Raw genomic sequence first — 7,613 nt, 5'->3', positions numbered from 1 at the left:
GCTTGCTGTCACCTTGCAGATTAGGTTGCTGCCTCATTTCGGTTCAGCAGTGCCGCCCAAACTGGGCCCTGCTATGTGTTGAGTGTGGTGCCCCATGGCGCCGGGTGACTAGTGAGCTGACGAGCCTAATCGGGCCAGACCCGTGTTCAGCCCACTAGATCTTTCCCTCCCTTGTTGAACTTCCATTTCGAGTACTTTAGCAGCGTTATCAGCAGTGTTGGCGGGCCTACGGGCTGCAGCTTTTGGGGCTGCATGTAAGCATAAAGCGTAGTTCCTTAGTGCCCCAACAAATTCTTAGATTTCGGCTCATCGAGGCATGGGCAATGTGAGCGCTTACCAAAGCAAAAATAAGTGTAAGGCATATGTCTACATAAAGAAATAATAACTGTAGATGCGCGTAGTGTGGTTTCACACTCGTACATTTCTTTTCCCTTTTTCGATATGGAATGCATAAGTTCGCAAATGATATCGTAACAAAGTATGCAATAAAACGAGATAAGGCTTTCATGTAATCAAGAAACTTATGGCGCATGTCAAACGAAATAATGCAATTGTGGCACTTTTCTTGTCATACATATTTGGCACCATGGCACGTCACAAATTATTTATTTAAGAGTGTCATCACGTGTTAGGTGACGTAGTATTATGAAGAAGATCTTATGGCATGTACACTGCCACACACATTAGCACGAAAGCTAGCGCACAAATGAATACAATCATCATGCTCATATCTGTTATATTTGGATGTACAAATTACCTTCACAATTAAAAGTATTTCCTAAGTACGAAGGGATCTTGAGGCACATATATGGAAATTTTAGTCTTTTGAGACTTATGTGAGAGTTGGAACTCCTTGGCGAGTTTTGGTGTGGGTGATGGCCCCACCTCGCAAGACGAGCTCACTTATGTTAAAGATATATAGTTTTATATGTTTTTACACATCTCGAGTTCTGTTTCTACAGACGCCTTACCGTGGCAAAAGGTTTCTAACTGTCTCATCGTGAATCTCGATGTTCTGTATCATCACATTGCTAGTTCTCGTACTTGTTGCACGATGCACATATATGTCCACTTGTATCTATGCACAGTTACGATAACTTATATGTTCTACATGACGTATTTCTCTTGTGTTGTTACATTGGTTGATTATGTTCTGTGATGCATATCATGCTATAAATGTTATGAATTGTGTAATGGATGTCGTGGTCATTTTCGCATGTGTTACCTAATTGCATCGACTTACGTTCTAAAAGCATGTTATTTCTAGTAGTTATCACTTATTACTCCATGTGTAGTTTCGTCACTCTCTTTATACTTGCTTATGCTATACCTGTTCAGTTATTGCGAATGAATGAATGAATGAGAATGCTATGTGTTTCATGATAAGTTATGCTATCGTTTTTCACATATTCGTATATTGTGTTTTGGTTTGTCTCACCAACTCGCAAGAGTACTGACCCCGTTTTATGGGGATGCAGGTGGTTTGCTTCTAGGTGTGCGATGGAGCTCGATGTGCGGCGGAAGACATGAACCCACACTTCTAGTACGTCAAGGATTCAGACAGTGTTTTTGTAAAGGGAATGGTTGTACTATTTGTAAAATGTGATAAATAAAAGATGTTTCATATCCTTGTTGTTTCACCCTGTGACGCGCCCAAAGCTCCCACTTGTTTTTCCCCTATCGGTTTTTTTGCTTCGCACAATGCATTTCAAAAAAAAAAAAAATTACCCTAAAAACCTAAAAGATTTTTCCAAGTCGGGAATTCTGGGGGCGTCACAGTTTCAGTGACAAAAATTTCTTGTGTGACTGCAAGAATTTCTCGTAAATTATGTATACTTGACTACACGAGACTTTAAATAACGTAACTACAATATATGTCATAGAAGAGCACGATTCTGGATGAATTAAGTCATAAAAATTTCAAGGTAAATTCATAATGTATATAACTAGTTTGTCTCCGAATTTGAGATTCAAACGACGAAAAAGCATCGTCAGTGCATGTGGATTACTGGAAAATGCATATCGATAGTATACGAGTCGTAACGAGAGTATTTCTCGCAAACGATGGAAAATGTTTCACTGAAACTTTGAACATTTTATGACAATTAGGAATTTTAAAATGATAATACGTCATAGTAAATTTAATTCTTATTTAAAGAATAAATAAGCATTATATATATATATATCGCTTTGGGTTGGGTCCGACCAGGGGTGACCCAAACCCATAAGGCGACCCTCTAGTGGGACGTGTTTGGCCTTGGTGGACCAGCTGGGTGGTGGCGTGGTTGTAAAAACCCAACTTCCCATTTGAATCTTAGTTGTGGGTTGGTTGGCCAGGTGGGTGGCAACCCATGGAATTCTTGTAAGTATTCAAGTGCAGCCAAAATGGCGTACTTCCATTAGCTGAAAGAGGTGGCAGCTTGGGGCCTCCCCTTGTAAATTTTCTAAACTTTCATGGCAATTACAAACTCTATTGGATGGCGTTTTTGATAGGTTTTTTTGAATCATTTCAAATAGAGAAAAATGAATGGTGGAGTGGGCGGCTATGGGGGGGCGTGATTCACCCCAGCCTGTGAACACCCCAAAATTTTCAAAATATTCCCTTTTTGCTGCTGGCCCTATTTTCTGAGAAAATTAAGTCAATTTCAATCTAAATTTCAGTTATTCTTCGGATTTTCTGGAACCAACTCCATTTTTATATATCTGACTCGATTTCAAATCCGGATCCAGCATTAAAATCCAAATCTGAGCCTCGTTATCCAATTTTCAAACTAAAATTACAAAAATGCCAAAAATAATTTCTGAAAGGCTTAGACAGTCGGTCTAGCATCCAATTGGATCCACGTCTCTGTATTTCTCAATTTGAGGTTAAAAACTCAAATATTTCCTCAAAACCCGAGTCCAAACCCATTTTTTTAAAGAAATTTCCAAAATTCAAACTCCGAATTCTCAGAAAACCCCTCTTTTGTAAATATTTTTAATTTTTTTTAAATAGTATTAAATCCCTTAAAACCCTTTAGTTTTCATAGTTTTATGTCAAAAATACAGAAAATATGAATAAAAAGAAACAAAAAAATCAAATTGAAAAAGAAAAATACAAAAAATGGTTTTATAACCCCCTTTTGAGAAAACTTTCGAAAAGAGCCCTTTTAATAAAAATTTTCTCTTTGGAAAAACCCTAACGACATTCTGTTGCAACAGCGGAGCTCGCCCGACCCCTATCTCTCTCTCTCTCTCTCCCTGGAGCTCTCTCGATCCTTCCCAAAATCCTTCATTCTTCGATCGCCCCCCTCATTTGCCTTCCATCCGTCGATCTCCAACCATTCCTCCTTCTCGACACTTCTTCCTCTCTCCATATAAACGCATGAATCCCCCGATTTAAGCCATCGCATTTCACCCCACCACGGTTACTAATTGCCTTCTACATCCATCGCCTTATCCCTTCTTTTCCTCTGATTCCCCTCTTTCTTTCTATTCTCCTTTCCCTTTTTCCCTTGGTGCTTCCCCTCCAAGTGACCGGAGGTTGAATACCTCTGCAACGAAGCCAGAATCGGATCCATCTTCAACATCCAGAAGGAATACCGACACTCGATCGAGTAAACTTCGAAGCCCCTCTCCTGCTTCAGTTAACGATCCAGTAAACATTCCTCTCCTGTATTTCTCTTTGATTCTCTTCTAGTTTTTCTGGTTTTGGCCCCATCTACGCACTTCTGGCGGTGTTGAGTTGCCTGTGCAACATCAACCTCCCCTATGCAAAAATAAAAGGAATATACCAATTCCGACATTTTCACTCTGTTTTCTTGTAATTTATTTTGATTTTTTTAGTTTATGTGAATCCGCATATATGTTTATGCCATCCAATGATCCCTTGTAATCTATCGGAGCCCCTATCTAGTTCATGTTCATATGCCTTGTGATAGCATTTTTTATTCTTTTCTCTTCCTTCTTACTCGATCCTATCAGTTAGATCTTAGCAGTATTATGATGCATGGTATGTTTATATTAGATTGTATTGATTTCATTATGAATCGATTCACATTCTGTGAACACCCCAAATTTTTCAAAATTTTGTAAATATTCTCTTTTTGCCCTTGGCCCCTATTTTCTAAATAATTGAGTCAGTTTTAAATCTAAATTCCAGTTTATTTCTCAAGTTTTACTAAAATTAAATTCATTTTTATAGCTGACTCAATTTCGGATCCAGATCTAATATCATAATCCAAATCTGAGCTTTGTTATCCAATTTTTTTTAAAAACCAAATTCTCAAAATTACCAAAATAACTTTTGAAAAGCTCAGACAGTTCGTCCAGTGTCCGTTTGGATCCATTGCGTTGTATTTCTCGATTCAAGGTTTAAAACTCGAATATTTTCTTAAAACCTGGATCTTAACTCATTTTCTGAAGAAAATGAAACCCAAACTTTCAGAAAACCCTTCTTTTGCAAATATTTTTAAAAATTTGCAAAATTAGTTTAAAATTCTTAGTTTTTTTTAGAGTTTTATTTCAAAAACACAAAAAAATCAGAAAACACAAAGAAAATACAAAAAAATAAGCTCTTAGAACCACTTTTTGAAAAATCATCTTTTTAAATCTATCTTTTTGAAAAAAAAATCTTATAAAAGAGCCTTGTTTTGGAAATTTTTATAAAAATTGAAGGGCTTGTTTTGGAAAAAAGAGAGGAAACCCTAACTCGATTTTTTTAGGGTGTCTCTCTCTCTCTCTCTGCCTCTCTCCACCTTCCATCCTCAACGAACCCTTCTCCTCTCCACCTTCCATCCTCAACGAACCCTTCTCCTCTCCACCGTCCATCCTCAACGAACCCTTCTCCTCTCGAGCCTTCCATTCTCCCTTTAAGAAGAGGCATCCAAGCCTCTTCTGGATCATCAATCAATTTCTTCTGAGGCATCCATTTTCTTTCTCTCGCATCCACAATCGGGCATCCACTTCATATCAAGCATCACTCATTCACCGACGTCGACTCTTCTTCTATGGTATCGAGTTTCTTTCATCATCACTCCTATCTCCTTCTTCAAGCTCTGAAGGCCCTGCAAATAAGATGAGATAACAAGCTTCCTATCCGGTTCCATCGAAAGAACATAAGCCCCCTCCTTCAGGACTTTTGCAAAACAAGGTAAGATTCTTCCCCTGTATCTCTAAGTTCTTTTCTTTTGGGTTTCTCGTAACAATTTTAACGCCTCTTTAGAACCTGATTTCTTTTGTTCTTACCTTTGTTATCTAATTGTGCATATTTCTTCCTCTACCTTCTAGTTTCTGATACCCATCTCAGTTTCAAGTTTACGGTAGAACTTCTATTTGATCTTTTATTACCTACTGAGGGCCGACGATGCCTCGCAATGGCATTGCCGGTTCATTTGTTTTCTTTGAACTTTAGTTTTTATCATCATTATTATTGTTGTTGTTTCTTTCATCTCTGCATCTATTCTATATATTCCTCTTTATCTTCTCTCTGATTTCCTTTTACCCTCTCCTGTTTTTTCCCCCACTAAAGCATCACTGGTGGCATTGAGTTGCTTGTGCAACATCAGCCTACCACTCGTGCAATATCAATGGAGTGCTTGCACTCCAACACTTTTTTTTCTCCATTTTCTTTTCACCATTTTGATTTTTTGTTTTATTTCCTTTCGATCTTGACTATTTGTTCATATTTCGATTTCTCCTGTGCATCCTGATTACCTGTGCTTATTTTGATGTTTGATCGACATTTGATCTCTCGTCCCCATATTTGTGAACACCCCAAAATTTTTAAAAGTTTGTAAATATTCCCTTTTTGCCCCTGATTCCATTTTCTAAGTAATTGAGTCAGTTTTGAATCTAAATTCAAGTTTATTTCTCAAGTTTTACTGAAATTAAATTCATTTTATACATCTGACTCGATTTCGGATCTGGATCTATTGTCAAAATCCAAATTTGAGTTTTTTCAGCCAATTTATAAACCAAATTTTCAAAATTATCAAAATAACCTTTTGAAAGGCTCAGACAATTCGTTCGATATCCGTTTGGATCCATCGCGTTATATTCCTCGATTTGAGGTTTAAAACTCGAATATTTTCTCAAAACTTGGGTCCAAACCCATTGTTTGAAGAAAACAAACCCAAATTCTCAGGAAAAACTCTCTTTTGTAATTATTTTGCAAAAATACAAAAAAAATTAGTTTTTTTTTATCTTTGTTTTCCCGTAAAACTTTAGGATTTTATTCTAAAAATGCAAAAAAAAATGAAAAATAACACAAAACCAAAAAAAATGGAAAAAAACTACGAGAAAAACAAATGGTTTTAAGCTTTTTAAAAGTTAATTTTGCTAAAAACCTCATTTTAAACCATTTTATAATTTTTTTTTTATAAGGGACAGCTCTTTTGAAAATTTTCAAAAAAAAAAAAAACAAAATTTCGTCCCTTTTTATAAAAAAGGCTTTAACGAAAATCTTAGGGTTTTGGGGGAACCCTCTCGAAACCTTCTCTCCGGCCTTCTCCCTCTCACGCTTGCTCCTCTCCAGAACCTTCCTCCCCGTCGTCAACCTTCGATCGCCACGGCCATTGGCCTCAGCCCTCCATCACCAACGGCTTCAACCCTTTCTCTCAGCCCTCCATCGCTGACTTCTCTCTTCCCTCCATCGCTAGCCATCGATCCTCAACGAACTCTCCCCTGCTCGAAGCTTCCTGGGACTCTACATAAGCTGGGCAACAACGAAGGGATGGAGGACGGACTGTTCTGGCATCACCCCTCATCCGACTCTTTCCCATCCTTTTCCCATTACTATCCCCCCTGAAGCCTTTCTCTGGGCGAATCGAAGAAACTTCAACCCCCTTTCGAGCTTCCTCCTATCGAAATCCCTGCAGTAAGCGCCTTTCTTACCCTTCATTTTTCTGATCTTCCTACAATTTTCCTTGTTTCGGTCCCATTGATGCACGCCTGGTGGTATTGGTTTGCTTGTGCAACACCAACCCACCACAGTGCCAAATCAACGGAACAATCATGTTCCTACACCTTAAGTTTCTTCCTCGCGTTATTATCTTTCATTTTAAGTTTGATTTCAGCATTAGTTAGTTGTGAACTTCCGTTTATTTTCCTTAAGAATTTCAAAACCCTCTCTCATAATTTTTTTTTCCTGAATTTCCTTTTCCCATGATTTGCTTATCTCTCTTTTGGTCTCTGTGCTGCTAAGCTCCTATTTGATCTATGATTATGATCGTCCCCTTTTCCTCTCCTTTTAATGTCGTAATGCACTTTATCTGATAGATCCTTGTTGCATTTGGCATGCAGCATTATGCTTTAATTTTGTATTTCATTTGCCTTGGAAATGATCCAGCGTTAAGGTCATTCTTGTTATATCTCTGCTTTGGCGACTGTTTTCGGTAGCATAAATTTTTGCCGTATCAAGTCTGTTTTGCCTTGAACCCGTGATCTAGCATGAGAGGTCGATCAACACCTTTTATTGATGACACATCAGAAGAGCATTTCAGAGGTTCTGTCCATTTGGGTCACATGTTGCTTCCTATTTATTTTTTTTTTCTTTTCTTCTCTCTGTTTTCATCTTATGTTTTGTATAAGCTTTCAGCCCGATTCCGTTATAGCCAATATCTTTTGTGTAGCAA

The sequence above is a fragment of the Nuphar pumila genome, chromosome 1 (genome assembly GCF_984573655.1).
Source record: "Nuphar pumila chromosome 1, dmNupPumi1.hap1.1, whole genome shotgun sequence".
NCBI classification, from domain to species: domain Eukaryota; kingdom Viridiplantae; phylum Streptophyta; class Magnoliopsida; order Nymphaeales; family Nymphaeaceae; genus Nuphar; species Nuphar pumila.
Note: the sequence above shows the minus strand (reverse complement) of the source record.